This window comes from Aquarana catesbeiana, linkage group LG09 (assembly GCF_042186555.1).
Source record: "Aquarana catesbeiana isolate 2022-GZ linkage group LG09, ASM4218655v1, whole genome shotgun sequence".
Lineage (NCBI taxonomy): Eukaryota > Metazoa > Chordata > Amphibia > Anura > Ranidae > Aquarana > Aquarana catesbeiana.
Genome location: NC_133332.1, coordinates 102,469,271 through 102,486,782, shown reverse-complemented (window position 1 = coordinate 102,486,782; position 17,512 = coordinate 102,469,271).

The following is a 17,512-nucleotide window of genomic DNA, read 5'->3' as shown; positions in this document are numbered from 1 at the left end:
AACGGGCAGCGAAGCCACAAGGCTCCACTGCCAGTTTCCCTTAGTTAGAATGGCGGCGCCTGCACCCGATCTGATGGACGGATCGGCTTTGGGGGGCGACATGGCGGGCTCCCTGGACAGGTAAGTGTCCTTATTAAAGGTCAGCAGCTACAGTGTTTGTAGCTGCTGATTTTTTTTTTTTTTTTTTTTTTTAATTTGTAGGTGGAACACCGCTTTAAGCCTATGTTTTTAGTTCAACTAGGGCAAAATGCAACTACAGTAAAACCTTGGATTGCAAGCATAATTTGTTCTGGAAACATGCTTGTAATCCAAAGCACTTGTATATCAAAGCGAATTTCCCCATAAGAAATAATGGAAACTCAGATGATTCGTTCCACAACCATTTATTCATAAATCCATCAGTTTATAGTCCATATAAAAAGATTATAGCAATGTGACCAGGTTGTGTAACCATAAAACGTCCATCCTCAAATGTCAGCCTCCACAAGGGGATTAGAAGCAAAATCCAGCAGGAGCTACAGATTATAAAAGAGAAGAGAGGCGCCTCTAAGTGTAGTAATATGGTTACATTTAATAAAGGTACAACATTTAGCAACTCACATAGTTGATGATTAAAAGAGGTACATCTAAGTATGCAGGCATCCCGGGTAAAGCTGTCCTCATAGACCATCCTCCGCAACGCCGCCTTTCACCGCTGTCAGTCTACAATCATGACCGGGAAGACTACCCTGCAGTAGAGCGATCTGAAAGCCAGGCTTGATGCGCTCATGGAGGATGGTCTATGTGGACAGCTTTACCCAGGAATGCCAGCATACTTAGAGTCTGTTTTAATCATCAACCATGTGAGTTGCTAAATGTTGGGCCTTCATTAAATGTAAACATTATGCTACGTTTACAGGCGCCTCTCTTCTCTTGTATACTCAGTTGTGAAATGACGCTATTCGTATATCAAGACATTGCTTGTATATCATAATTAAGTCACAATTTATAATTAATTAATTAAGTAAGTCACAATTTATTAAAAAATGTAGCTTGTCTTGCAAAACACTCTCAAACCAAGTTACTCTCAAACCAAAGTTTTACCATAGTGCAATATAATCATTGCAGTTTGAAGGTAACCCTTTTTTATTTACAAAAATCTTTATTGAAAAAAGGTTGTCTTGCATGAAACAATTGAAGCAACAGTATTAAGCAATGAAGATGTATATGGCTAAAATAAGTATGAATGTGTATATTTGTATGCGTACATTGCATTAACACATTTTCTAAACTGGTGTTACTTCACAATAACTAATGTTAAGAGAAAAAAGAAGAAAACATATATATATATAGGTACGTCAATAAAGAGTACATTTTTGCATGACTGAGGGGCCTGCAGAATGCAGAGGCTCCGATTATCTATAAAACATTAAACATTTGACACATCACCCCTTCCAAAATGACCAGAAGACACATTTTATTTGAAGTCGAATGGCCATAGCAGCCTTTTTATTACAAACCATCAAATACAACATTCACAAGAAAAGTTTAACAAATAAATCAGCCTCGGCTTATGTCCGGTCTAAGGTCTTTGAAGGCCTATATACTCACGATTAACCGGTTGTATCTGCCACCCAATCAAAGGCCCCCAGCCGCAACTACATCAGCTCAGGGACAATTAACCACTTACGTACTACCAGATACAACCTACTTAATACCCTGATGTTACCACCGTATTATTAGGAAGGGACACCCATACCTCAGATGGGCCCAACCCACAATTTTCCATAATTAATTAATCAGCACTGCCTAATACTACCACTAATACTCTGCCTCTTCTGCAGGCACCAATAATGCTGACCCTCCTCCCAGTTTCACTCAGCTCCAGGCTATATACTTTCTATGCATCGGTTAATGTTTTATAGATAAACCACAGATCCCATTTTAGATCAAAGAATCTTTTGGTAGTATTGATAGAATGATGGATATTTTACATAATTTTAATTTCTTTGATTCTTAATAATATTTGTGGAAATGGTACAACCAATTCCTTCCAATTGAGAGCTATCATCCAATGTGTAGCCACACGTATTGTATGAATCAATTGTATAAGGTAGGGGTGAATATCAGGAATGTTTTGGAAAAGTAGACAAGTAAGATACGTTAATTTGATGTCTTTACCAGCCAATTTATTAATAAAAGTAAACACTTCTTTCCATGTAAGGGAGCGCCTATCACAAATCCAAAAAATGTGTAGGAAGGTCCCAGGAAGGGAGCACCCTCTAAAACAATTAGAGGAGGCATCTGAAAAGATTGTATTTTGATGAGAGGGTATGTAATACCACATGGTGAAAAGTTTCACAGCTGTCTCCCTTATTGTCAGAGATTTAGTGCACTTACATTTTATCCACAGGGAGGACCAATCTGATGGAAAACTGGATGTTTATTTCTGATTCCCACTTCTGCATATATGAGAGTTTTGAAGGTATCTCTTTTACTGAAGGCTAGATAAACAGCAAACCTGCAAACCATCCTGCCCCTACAAATTGAATGGGATTTTTTTCATATCCCAAAATTCTCAAATTGCTAACCATATTGCGAAATAATTAGGGCATGAAATGCAGTACAAAACAAGCCATCCAATATTGTTACCAGATCTGTTTTGTTATTAATATTAATTATAAAAACGCCAGTAAAAGGATAGAGAATATACTGGGGGGAGAGTACCTAAAACTGGAGCCCACAGAATGTAGAGCATCTGTGCATAGTAACCAATCAGCTTCCAGGTTTTATTGTCAAAGCTTAAATTAACAAGCAGAAGTTAGAAGCTGATTGGTTACTATGCACAGCTGCACCAAATTCTGAGTGCACCAGTTTTAGTAAATCTCCCCCACTGTATTTTGTTTCTTCTCTAAATGGCGGTCATTGGTGCAGAACAGGATAACAGGCTTGGGCACAACACAAGACAACTGTTGGGACAGTTGGAGAGCAGAAAGCACTACGAAATTGCCGTGAATGGTAAATGCAGTATAAAGAATAGACCATTTTTGACACATTTTTTATTAGGTGGCTGTTGGGGTATTAGAAATGATAATCTACTTACCACAACAATTGAGAAAAGTGCAATGTTGTTGAAGCAGAGAAAACAATACATCAAATTATTTACAAGGTTCCTTTATAAATACCTGCGGAATACACTACCTCCTTCTCTAGCGTTACAGCCAACTCAAGAGCATTAAATTCCCCTAACAAAATACAATTAAACCAATTACATCAATGCCCCTATTATAAAGGAAGAAACTAATTTCAGTAGGGGAATAAATAAATAATACATAAATATATATATATTTTTAAATGGTAATTAGGTAAATAACCTATATGTTTTAAGTTGTGTAACCTCAGCATTGCACCCTAAAGGAAATGTACAGTAATCTCAATGTATTTTTAGAGGAACATACAAAAGATCAGCTTACTGTAAATAATCTAATCAATATTCAAGTCCATTCACACCTTGCGGTCTGTTGCCTTCACATGCGCTTCATTAGGACAATGTACTAGAACACTAGGGATGAGCCACCCCCCCCCCCCCCCCAGTTCGGTTTGCACGAGAATATGTGAGCAGGCAAAAAATTGGTGCGAACATGCGTACCCTATTAAAGTCTATAGGACTAAGTGCCATAAAAAGTGTATCAGGACCGGGTATTGCCATAGGGGACATGTATCAATGCAAAAAAAAAGTTTTTAAAATGACCATTTTTTTCAGGAGTAGTGATTTTAATAATGCTTACAGTGAAACAATAAAAATAAAATATTCCTTTAAATATCGTTCCTGGGGGTCTGCCTCTAAAGTGGCGCATCTGTGTGATGTGTATTACAGTGCCACAGAAAAATTACATTTCTAAATAAAAAGATGTATTTTAAAAATTGCTTGCGACTGTAATGTATTGCTGGCTCCCGGCAATATAGATAAAAATATTTTATTTTTTATATTTTAAAATATCCCCCCCCAGTTCATATAAGGCTCTTTGGGTCTGGTATGGATTTTAAGGGGAACTCCACACCAAAATGTAAAAAAAAACGGCGTGGGGTCCCCCCAAAATCCATACCAGGCCCTTTGGGTATGGATTTTAAGGGGAACTCCCCCCCAAAGTTCATATCAAACCCTTATCTGAGCATGCAGCCTGGTGGACAGGATAGGGGGTGCCAGCAAGCGCCCCCCTCCTGAACCATACCAGGCCACATGCCCTCAACATGGGGAGAGTGCTTTGGGGTTGCCCCCAAAGCACCTTGTTCCCATGTTGATAAGGACAAGGACCTCGTCCCCATAACCCTGGCCATTGGTTGTGGGGGCTTGCAGGTGGGGGCTTATCGGAATCTGGAAGCCCCCTTTAACAAGGGGGCCCACAGTTCCTGGCCCCCCTATGTGAATGGGTAGGGGTACATTGTACCCCTACCCATTCACCAAAAAAGTGTCAAAAAGTAAAAACCACAAAAGACAGTTTTTGACAATTCCTTTATTAAAATAGAAAAAAAAAAAACAAGTGATGTACATCCATCGTCAGTCATATCCCCCGACGGACACAAAAAATAGAAAAATAGAACAAAAATACACCGCCTCCATGGGAGGCCTCCCACCGACTGCTGTTATATAGGCAAGGGTGGGGGTGACCCGCTGATGTAGCTGGATGACCCCGCCCCCCTGATGGCACATGACTTCAGAAAGGGTGAGGTCACTCGGTTACATCGCCACGTGGCCCTGCCCTTGCCTATATAACAGCTGTCACAGCCAAGAGACAGCAGTCGGCGGGACGCCTCCCATCGAGGCGGAGCTTTTTTTCTTCTATTTTTGGGGTCCATGTAAAAAGGGGCTTCCAGATTCCTATAAGCCCCCCACCCGCAGACCCCCACAACCACCGGGCAAGGGTTGTGGGGATAAGGCCCTTGCCCCATCAACATGGGGACAAGGTGCCTTGGGGGGGACCCTAAAGTACTTTCTCCATTTTGAGGGCAAGTGGCTTGGTATGGTTCAGGAGGGAGGGGGCGCTCACTTGTCCCCCCTATCCTGGCCTGCCAGGCTGCATGCTCGGATAAGGGTCTGGTATGGATTTTGAAGGGACCCCATGCCAATTTTTTTTTACATTTTGGCGTGGAGTTTCCCTTAAAATCTATGCCAGACCCAAAGAGCCTGGTATGGATTTTGGGGGGAATCCATGCCGTTTTTTTTCTTAATTCTGTTATAGGGTTCCCCTTAACCACTTCAATACACTATATTATATACTGTACACTGACTGCACTGTGTGTATATATATATATATATATACACACACTAGACTGCCTGCACTGTATATATAGTCTACACTGAATGCAGCGTATATATATATATATATATATATATATCACTGACTACACTGTATATATATATATATATATATATATATATATATATATATATATATATATTGGAGGAATTTTTCTTGACACTCAATGATAACGATCACGGGATTGTTCTGACTTACCAATCCAGTCCTTCCAAGATTAATTTTTTGGATTTGGTGATCGAAAGGTCAGAGCAACAATTTATATTAAGTACCCACTTTAAGGCTACCGACAGGAATGGGTTTATACCCCTGGACAGCTGTCATCACAAGTCATGGCTGAGTTTGGTTCCTAAAAGCCAATTCCTGCATCTATGCAGGAATTGTACCGACATTTCCACTTTTAGGTCCCAAGCTAACATCTTGAGAGAAAGATTCCTTGATAAAGGATATAATCAGGCTGATGTCGATAGAGATCTTATTACAGTATTGAATACTGACCGCGCTCTACTGTTGGCGGATAAACCTCAGAGAGAGGGCGATGACAATTTCAAATGGTCATTTCTTACCGGGTTCTCAACACAGCACAAACAGATCAAGGACATTTTTATACGGCACTGGGGAATTTTGAGGAACGATAGAGTACGTGGGCCCACTATACCTGAGAGACCCAAGGTGGTATGTCGAGGTGCACCTTCACTTAAAAACAAGATTGCACCTTCTAATATCAATCCCCCCATCAGGCCTACATTCTTCCACAACTGAGTAGGATACTATCCTTGTAAAAACTGTTCTGTCTGCCAACACAACATTAGTGGACGTAGAGCCACTAAGGAATTCCATTCGACTGTAACTGGCCAAGTTTATACCATTAAACAATTCTGCACTTGTGCCACAACCAGTGTGATATACCTATTGACTTGCCCTTGTGGGAAGCAATATGTCAGTAGAACCATTCGCTCATTTACCGCCAGAGTCACGGAACACATCAATTTAATAAAATTGGGTAGTATTAAACATACAGTTCCCCGTCACTATTGACAACACCATGCACGGGACCCAAAAGGTACTCAATTTCTCATTATAAACAGATACATCGCTCCATGGAGGAGTGGAGCTAAAACTAGAGGGGTATCCAGACTCGAAACCTTCTGGATCTATGAATTACAGACTCACCACCCACAGGGGATGAACGTGGAATGGGACATTAACTCTTATAAAAAGAGCCTAATAGCCACAATACTCGGGACGATTTTTGTCTTTTTTATGCCCATTTTTTAAAGTCCATTTGTAAATTGTATATTATCATTTTTACCATATTTGATTTAGATTGGGGACAGCATTCAATACTGTCTACACCAGGGATCCTCAAACTACGGCCCTCCAGCTGTTGCGGAACTACACATCCCATGAGGCATTGTAAAACTCTGACATTCACAGACATTACTAGGCATGATGGGAATTGTAGTTCCTGAACAACTGGAGGGCCGTAGTTTGAGGACCCCTGGTCTACACTTGTAGGATTGCTCACAATAAATGTACACCCCAGACCTTGATGTAGCCGTGTTCATATAGTGGATTGCACCCTTTCTATTAATACGGGTTCCTGTATTACAAATTTTGTTTTTTCTTCTTTTACCATCTCCACTATGTAGGACGAGCTAATTTTTTCTGGTTCCCTCCTTTTTTTTTTTTTTTTTCCTTTCTTACACTTACCTATTTGCAGACGGGCATGAAACATGTATACATAGTTGCCAACATTGTAAAAAAAAAATGTGGGACACTTTTGTGGCTGTAGGCGGAGCTGTCCAATAATTAGGGGGCGGAGCCGTCCGTCCTTGCTTCAGATGTCCGAGCAGAGTCCGTCCTTGCATCAGGAGTCCCCAGCGGAGCCCCCCCTCACACCAGGAGTCCCCAGCGGAGCCCCCCCTCACACCAGGAGTCCCCGGCGGAGCCCCCCCTCACACCAGGAGTCCCCGGCGGAGCCCCCCCTCACACCAGGAGTCCCCGGCGGAGCCCCCCCTCACATCAGGAGTCCCCGGCGGAGCCCCCCTCACATCAGGAGTCCCCGGCAGATCTCCCCCTCACATCAGGAGTCCCCGGCGGAGCCCCCCCTCACATCAGGGGTCCCCGGCGGAGCCCCCCCTCACATCAGGTGTCCCCGGCGAAGCTCCCCCTCACATCAGGAGTCCCCGGCGGAGCCCCCCCTCACATCAGGAGTCCCCGGCGGAGCCCCCCCTCACATCAGGAGTCCCCGGCGGAGCCCCCCCTCACATCAGGAGTCCCCGGCGGAGCCCCCCTCACATCAGGAGTCCCCGGCGGAGCTCCCCCTCACATCAGGATTCCCCGGCGGAGCCCCCCCTCACATCAGGAGTCCCCGGCGGAGCCCCCCCTCACATCAGGAGTCCCCGGCGGAGCCCCCCCTCACATCAGGAGTCCCCGGTGGAGCTCCCCCTCACATCAGGGGTCCCCGGCGGAGCCCCCCCTCACAATCAGGAGTCCCCCCTCACATCAGGTGTCCCCGTCGGAGCCCCCCCTCACAATCAGGAGTCCCCCCTCACATCAGGAGTCCCCGGCAGAGCCCCCCCTCACATCAGGAGTCCCCGGCGGAGCCCCCCTCACATCAGGTGTCCCCGGCGGAGCCCCCCCTCACATCAGGAGTCCCCGGCGGAGCCCCCCTCACATCAGGTGTCCCCGGCAGAGCTCCCCCTCACATCAGGTGTCCCTGGCGGAGCTCCCCCTCACATTAGGAGTCCCCTGTGCCCCCCCTCACATCAGGTGTCCCCAGTGCCCCCCCTCACATCAGGTGTCCCCAGTGCCCCCCCCACTCACATCAGGTGTCCCCAGTGCCCCCCCCCCTCACATCAGGTGTCCCCAGTGCCCCCACCACTCACATCAGGTGTCCCCAGTGCCCCCCCAACTCACATCAGGTGTCCCCAGTGCCCCCCCACTCACATCAGGTGTCCCCAGTGCCCCCCCCCACTCACATCAGGTGTCCCCAGTGCCCCCCCCACTCACATCAGGTGTCCCACAGCGGTGCGAGCGCTCCCCCCCACCTCAGAGGTGTGTCTGCAGCATGGCTAGAACCCCCGCCCCTTTCCATATCAGACTGGCAGCGGGGCGGGGGGTAGGCGGGCCGAGGCGGAGCGGGGCGAGGCGGAGCGGGGCGGGCCGAGGCGTAGCGGGGCAAGGGGTGGGCGGCGACGCAGAAGCTTCGTCTAGCCCCCCCCAGCCGTCTTCCTGAACTTCCACAAAATGGCGGCCGGCGGAGACAATGTCTCCGCCGGCCGCCGACCTATAGCGGCGGCGGCAGCGGCGGTTTCGAAAACGGGAACCGGATTTTTCGGGACATTTCCCGGGACACCACAAATTCGGGAATGAAGTCCAAGTCCCGGGAATGTCCCGGGAAATCCGGGACAGTTGGCAGCTATGCTGTATATACTATGTGATCAGCCTGTCATGTTTTTTGTCTACGTTATGATTGCTTTACCGGACCTCGCTTCCAGAGTGAGGCTTGGTCGGTGTGCAAGGCGGAGGTTACCAATCCACGCCTTGGTCTCATAGTGAGGCTTGGTTTGGATAGAAGCCATATAGCCACGCCTCGACTTCACAGCGAGGCTTGGTTGATAGACCTAATGCTGTAACACACCAAGTAATAATACACAGAGCGGAAGTCACTCATCCAAGCCTCGGTTTCACAACGAGGCTCGCTGATTTTGAGACGACAGCCAGGGAACCATGCCTCATCTTCACAATGAGGCTTGGCTAAAGGACTAAGCATTTTAATGTATGATGCATTCAGAATACAGTCCGTTATGCCATTCGGAAACACTGGCTATTGCCAGTATTATATTCGTACAATCCATTTATGTGTTTAAACCACTTTCTTATTTTTATTTAAGATCTAAACACGGAGACAGGAAGTGATGTCATTTGAGATCACTTCCGTTGCCAAGCAAACTCTGGGGTCATTATTGTCATTTAAGCGATGTTTTCCGGGGAGTCCACACCCCAGATGACGACTGTGCAGTCGAAACGTGTCGGGTGGACCTTCCGTCAACATCGCCTTCATGCTTTTACATGCTTTATACATTTCTACCAATTGTGAGTGTTGAATTCGTATTTTTAATAAAATCACCACATTTTTAAACGGTATCTCGCTATGTCAGCTCCCTTTCTCTATTACATGTCCCTTTCCTGTGACAATAAGTTTCCACGTTTCTTGAAACTCCTGAACCCTTCAGTTAACTTCCAATGACCGTTTAAGGTTGACTGACTGATCGAGTTTCAGGACCTGCTTTCCCCCATTGGGTGGTTTGAACCCAACAAGCCTTGTTGACTTGGGTGGTATACGCCCCGCCAAGTCAATACCATCCGGTAAGCCTCCTCCCTCTTTCACGGTGGTGGTGTTTGCTTCTATTTCCTCACTTCAAGGTTCCCAGTAATGTCAGGAATTCTTCCCATGTGCATTGGATCACAAACCTAATTGGACTGTATTTCATCATTCGGCTCAATGTGGACTTTTGGGTGTAGTGCAGTCACTACATTAGCACTAGACATGTGCACATTGAAATATTTTGTTTCCGAATTTCGTGTTCGTCCGAAAAATAAATTTTTTTAGTTACTCCCGAAATTCGTTTTTATTTATTTCGTTAAAAATTGCATTCTTCCGAAAATCCAAATTAATTAAGGTCGAATCTGTCATTGAAGGCTTATGGTGTCTGTCGAATGCTCAAAGAAGATTCGACGGAGCAGCTAAACTGTACATGTAAATTTCCAGTCAAATTTTCCGCCTACAAGCTAGCTGTAGTAGAATTCTAATGTTGCATGACTAGTAATAATTATATTTATTAATTATTTTACTAGTCAACCAACATTAGAATTTTTCTATAGCCTATGGGCGGATGCATTTGACCGAAAATGTACGATTGCAGCGTCGTACAGTTTAGCTGCTCCATCGAATCTTCTTAGAACTTTCAACAGACACCAAAAGCCAAAGATTCAACGTTTGTTTTTCGTTGCTTTGTCGAATCTTCGTCGTTCATGTTGAATGGTCTACTCTACCCCAACAGTAAGCCAACTTTCACATTCGTTTCTCAATCTCCAAGTGCAGTGGCGGGCGCGGCATCCGACGTGTCGGATATTGATATGGCATTATAATATAGAATCTATACTAATAAATTCCCCACCACAACACGGGCAGCCTCTGAGGCTATCACAACACTAGTATCACTATCAAGTTCACAACACTAACACAATAGCAGCAGATTATTATGAAAAAGTTAAGTTGAACTGTAGCTTGCTTCACTATTGTTCTGCTGCTATGCTTATGCTTGATTGCTAAATAATTCAGGCAAACAGACCAGCTAAGATTGACTGTCTTCTGAAATTATTCAGTGTGTGTGTCTCTCTCTGCTAGCAAATCACAAGTGAAAGTAAGTTGGCTGTACTTGTGTACTTAGTTCTAGCTATTTTACTGCCTCTCCTCTTTGGTTACAATCAGCAATAACATTCATCATCATCATTTTTATTTTACTCCCCCCACCCAATTCCAGCAGCGATCTTTTCTCTCTATGTCAAATCTTTTCTCTCTATGTCGAATCTTTTCTCTCTAGGTAGAATAATCTTGGACTAATAGAGTTAAGGTTAGGCACATTCGACCACAGGTTCGATAGACACAGATTGTTATTGTCAGTGTCATGTCAAATCTCCTATCTATATCGAACTGTTGTCGCAACGAAAACGAAAATAAAGCATTTGTCTATGTTGGATCTTTTGGATTTGTACTCTGCACTTTCGTTATCGTTTGTTAAAACGATAACGAAAATACCTGAAATTCGGACGAAAACGAATGCACATATCTAATTAGCACACTATATAATTTATTCAAATTTATTATGATTGGAGTTTGTGCTATTATGTCACTTACATGTTTGTATCGCATATAATTAAGTGTTCTTGCATAGCAAGACCACTTACTGTTATCTCACATATATATTATTCTTATTATTATAGCCAAATTTACCACCCTAACTCCTCCCACAGTTTTTACACTACATAGACAAGTAATATACCGAAACGTGCGGATTGTTCCCGAATGGTGTGCTATTACTTTGTGGAACGTTTCGCCGAATGGTTCGCGAAATATCGTCGTTTTTGCGGCGAAATTGGTCCCATAGGAATGAATGGGGAAACTAGAGTGGGAGATGACAAAAGCTGGAAAATCAGAACATGATTTCTAAACTGCCGCCACTCCCTCATTTTCAAGCCCACCTACACAAATCTTATATCAAAACGTTCAGCTATCCCTGCTGCCACTAAACATGTCCACGGCTAAGCCATAGTCCTGATAGTTTTCACAATATGACCATTTGTTTGCAACTCACGCCGTCCATTGACATTCATTGAAACTACACTCTAGCCCCCTCCAAATTTGAAGGGCAATTTCTAAACTGCGACTGTGCCTTCATTTTTAATATTTCAGAGACATACTATACATCAAAATCTAGGTCTGGGTCTTGTGATTCTCACAATATAAAGATCTTCGCTGTAGGATGTATAGTAAAATACGGCCATTTGTTTAGAGGTCATTTCAGGAAATTTTAGCCATTAATCAGAGTGTACTGTTAGTGTTTGTTTTGTTGCCATGGTTACCAAAGCTTCTGTTATACACAGGGGGGAGGTGGCTGGAACATCTCAGCTCTGATTACAGAGCCCGGGGGAGGGGACAGACACACCATGTACTGATTTATAATAGAGGAATATGATGGGGCAGTTTTGATGGGGTAATTCTGATGGGGCAGTTTTGATGAAGTAGTATTTGGGAAGCATAAACAGGGCATGAGCGTTGCTAGGAAACAGTGGTTGTAAACACAAGATGCTGAGACACCCCAAATGCATGTGACTTCATCTGCTAGACTTGATAATGCTTGTAGACTCCTCCCACAGTTTTTACACTACAGAGACAAGTAATATACCGAAACGAGCAGATTGTTCCCGATTGGTGTGTTATTACTTTGTGGAATGTTTTGCCGAATGGTCCACGAAATGACGTTTTTGCGGCGAAATTGGTCCCATAGGAATGAATGGCGAAATGTTCAAAACTAGAGTGGGAAGTGACAAAAGCTGACAACCCCATGATCAGCCAAAACATTATGACCACCCCATGATCAGCCAAAACATTATGACCGCCCCATGTAAAAAAAAAAATATTTTTGAAAAAAAAAATAATTTTTGAAAAAAGTAAAAAAATAATTTTTGAAAAAAAAAAATCATTTTTGAAAAAAAAAATATATATTTTTGAAAAAAAAAATATTTTTGAAAAAAAAAAAATTATTTTTGAAAAAAAAAAATATTTTTGAAAAAAAAATTACTTTTAAAAAAAAAATTATTTTTGAAAAAAAAATATATTTGAAAAAAAAAAATATTTTTGAAAAAAAAAAATTATTTTTGAAAAAAAAATTACTTTAAAAAAAATAATAATTTCGAAAAAAAAATTATTTTTGAAATAAAAAAATTCATTTTTGAAAAAAAAAATTACCTTTGAAAAAAAAAATTACTTTTGAAAAAAAAAATCATTTTTGAAGAAAAAAAAATAATTTTTGATTAAAAAAAATTCATTTTTGAAAAAAAAAATTACTTTTGAAAAAAATGTTCAGCTCTTTCAGCGAATGATGGAACTTTTTTACTACTATTTATACTTTTTAAAATATTAAGCTTTTTAACACTTTTCACAGTTACTCAAGCCACTCCACCCCACCCAGTTACTCCGCCCACTCCAGTTGTAGAGGCAAGAACACTTTCACAATTTCCCCAGAAATTGTACCTTTTCTAGTTCTATGCTATTATGTCACTTATATGTTTATAGTACATATAACTTTATCACCTTCCTTTTTTTTTGCAACCTTAGCGCTGCACTTATTATACTTTTTATATATATATATATATATATATATATATATATATATATACTATATATATGGCAGCCTTACATAGTGTGGGGCGTGGACTTAGCCCCCTGAGCCATGATTGGCTAAAGGCACCCTGCCTTTGGCCAATCAGGGCTCTCACAGCGGAGCGTGCTGTGATTGGCCAAAGCATGCAGGTCAGGTGCATGCTTTGGCTAATCATCAGACATCGCATCTCGCAGTGCTCCGGAGGCAGCAGACGGAGGCGCGGACTGATTGTTGTATGCGATACGCTCATTATTACAACGAGGCTTTGTAAGTGCATTTCCTTTCTAATAAAACATTTGTGCAGACTATATTATGCGATGGATTGTTCTTTTTCTCTTTGAATCCTGAGATATCAACCGTCACCCATCGGTACCATTAAGCTGAGGTTGTGGGGAGCCCCAAAATTTCCCTGTGCTGTTTTTGACCGCTGTAATGGCGGTCAATGGGATCTGGTAAGCATATTCGATATTCCACCTCGGGTGTGAGGACCCACAGAAGATTCTCCCCACTGCATCCTCATCTTTGTTGTGGCCCTTTCTGGCACTTTATTTCTTGCTATATCACGGACTTTTCTTTTTTCTTTTTCTTTTTTTTGGATTTTGGACTCCACTTGTTTATCTATACTTGTCTACAATTAATTCTGGGACACTAAAGTTTGATATCACTTATTTTGCACTATTATTTTTGATCACTATATGAATTTATTTCACAGGTTATAAATATGTATTAGCGCCGCATCTTTTTTGTATTATAAGTTAACACTTACCTCTCAGGCAGCACCACTTCTAACATTAAGTAGTGCAACTCACACCGCAGAAAATACATGTAGCCAGGGTTGGCTATTATGCTCACAATCTAGAGACATTTTCTGTGGTATTAATGTGGGGTTGGCTCCCTTTAGTGTTTGCTGGACTCTATGTGTCAATTTTCTTTTTTCTGTGATTGGATTTAGAGCAAAGCATTATGGGATGTGTAGTTCAGAATGCTGAAGTGACTATGCCAGCAGAAATGATCTGAACTACAATTAACAGAATGCTGAGTGGACAGAACTGATTGCTGGGAAAGAATATAAAAGGGGCTGGCGCGGCCTACGTCAGCCTCTATGGACACCGTTTTGACTCTGCCAGCAGTAGGTCTGTGTGACAGTAAGTTGCTGATGATTTGCGGCCTACACAGTGGGGAGCCGGACAGCTATACCCAGAGGGATCTCTGGGAACAGCATTGGTCTTCCGTGCAGCGGACCGGAGGGTGTTCCAGGTCATCCAGAGACGCCTGCAATTCAGATACCAGTGGGCTGCAACATGGTGTGGCGGACACCATTACCCATAGCCAGGATACAGAGAGTTCCGGTGGGAGTCTTCTCATCTCTTGCATCGTTGCCAACTTCATCTGAGTTCCAGAGTGGTGAGCGGGCATAGCCCATGTCATAGTTAAGGACACTGATTTCAGACATCATTCACACAGTTCAGCTAGTGGTACTTGTAGTCCCACAGAAGTTAAATCTTATGTTATAACGAACACTGAAAGCAAACATCTATACCCAGTTCACATTACTGATTCTAGTAGCTATATTGGACAGCACCATTAGGATCATAAAGAGGGAAGTTATTATACAATAAGGATAAATCAAGGTCCTGACAAATTTGCTACACTCTGCCATCCAGAATTACTTTATTTACAACATAAAGAGGCTATCTGAAGACATCTGGATTTCAAGGAATACCCTTTTACCTTTTTATTATCCTCTTTTTCCTCATTTGCCTTTATTGCATTGGGTTGCATTTAAAGGGAGCCATTCTATTTGAATATAATAGTCGTCATATTGTTTCTCCATATTGTGCAGGATTTACTGGCCTGCGAGTTGAGAAAGCAACCTGACACAGAAGATATAGGGGGTTATTTACGAAAGGCAAATCCTCTTTGCACTGCAAGTGCACATGAAAGTGCACTGAAAGTGCACTTGGAAGTGCAGTCGCTCTAAATCTAAGTGGTAAATCTGAAATGAGTGGAAGCTCTGCTGATTTTATCATCCAATCATGTGCAAGCTAAAATGCTGTTTTTTATTTTCCTTGCATGTCCCCCTCGGATCTACAGTGACTTTACTTCCAAGTGCACTTTCAGTGCACATTCAAGTGCACTTGCAGTGCAAAGTGCATTTTGCTTTAGTAAATAACCCCCCATGGTGTCAGTTGTCTACCCTTCTGTTAACCTGTTCACATAGGTTTTCTGTGATTGGGTAAATATTTGTGTTCCTTTACAACCAAAGGAACATTGCATCATTATATTGTTTTTTTATAAGTAAACATAACATAGTTGTGTGTGTAGGAGTGTTTCTTACTAACTGACAAAGTTGATATATACTTATTTTGTGTTCTCATTAATTCAGTAAACATATTTGAACTGTTTCTTTAATACTGTGTGAGTCTCTATTTACTACTACAGTTGGTAAGATGACGGAACCCAGGGTGTCAGAGGTAATGTAGGATTTGCAGAGTCAAGGTAATAGGTGGGGTACAGAGTTTATTAACAGCCCTCACGGGTGTACCGCTACTTACACTTAACCCAGACAAATAATTAAAACAGGCAACAACAGCACCTTATTATGCACCTGTTACAAGTGTTCTTGATTTTTTACAGAGCTTACTGCTGTTACTGTAGCAGGGCCCCCCTTGTTCCGGTGACTTTGCAAGTGTCTCCCAATGCCTTCCAATGTTATCTCCATACCTCAAGTGATGGTACAAGATGAAAAAAAGATCTTATAGATTTTAAAATTATTTAAAGGGACTGTATAGTGTTTTTGTACATACTTTATTTTTATTTTTTATTATAGACAAGACTTTAAATATCAATTAAAAAAATACATAAATCAAATGCTTATTTTAGTCAGATAAATATGAAATATTCCATATGAATATTAAAGCGACGCTCCACCCAAAAGGGGAAGCTCCGCTTGTTCGCAACCTCCACTGCCACATTTGGCACTTTTTTTTTTTGGGGGGGGGGGCGGGGGGAGCAGGTACCTGGTTTTGACAGGTACCCATAGTCATTTTCAGGTAAGATTGTCGCCCTGCAATCTATGACATTTCTGGCCCCTGCTCCTTCCTCCCGCTGCCTTCTGGGATGCACAGAGGTCCCAGAAGATGACAGGATCATTCAGAAAGCTCAGCGCAACTCGCACATGTGCAGAAGGAAACAGGTTGTGAAGCCACAAGGCTTTACTTCCTGGTTCCCTTACCACAGATGCCGGTGCCTTCACCTGAAGTCGATCAACGAATCGGCCAGGGGTGCTGATATCGTGGGATCCCTGGACAGGTAAGCATCCTTATATTAAAAGTCAGCAGCTACAGTATATGAAATTTTGATGTATTACACATGTGATATAAGTTTTTAGCATCGGTTAGATATACATGCACTTTGTGTAGGATTTTTAGTTATATATGTAATATTATTCTTGAGGTATAGTTTATTCCTTATTAGCATTGCAGTTCTTCTTTGATGTACTGTAATTTAGAGGATTTGACTTCAGTGTCTTTTCACAAATTTGACTTCAGTGTGCTTTTCACAAAACTGGCCGCAAATCAAACTCGGGCAGATTCGCTCATTCCTTTATATCAATATAGGTCGTATACAATTAGAAATGTTTTTGTTAAGAGAATGTATAGTGATTTTGTATGTATTTTTTTTCCATAATAGTGTCAGGACTACATAAAGTAAAGTTTAAAATATTTAAAATATAAAAAATATAACACATTATTATTTTGCATTCTCATAAGGAAACTGAAACTAAAAAAAAAACTTCTGCTGCGCTCTCTATTTAGAAAAAGTCATAGTCCATAGTATGTTGAATCCACATTCTGTATTCGATTATTTACAAAACAAATAAATGCATTTAAAAAATAAAAAAACAATTGATCAAAAATCAGTATAGTTTCCCTTAAAAACAAAATTAGTTTGCCTATTGTTAGGGCATTACTTTTGCAAAGGCATTCTCTTTTATACATATAGGAGGTGAGTGTTATGAGATCAATGTAAAAAATCTTATCAGTGTGTGTAAATGTGTTAAGAGCCACGTTTCTAGTTTGTAAAAATATATGTAAACTATTTTGCTTATTACATAAGCAGGCTATGCTTCCTGCTTAATACATCTGCACTTCAATTGTTTGCTGCTCCTCGTTTTTTGTACAAATACACCAGTTTGTTTGGACTAAACTGAACACATTGGATTCTTTATGTGGTTAATGTTTTTTTTTTTTAAGTGGCTAG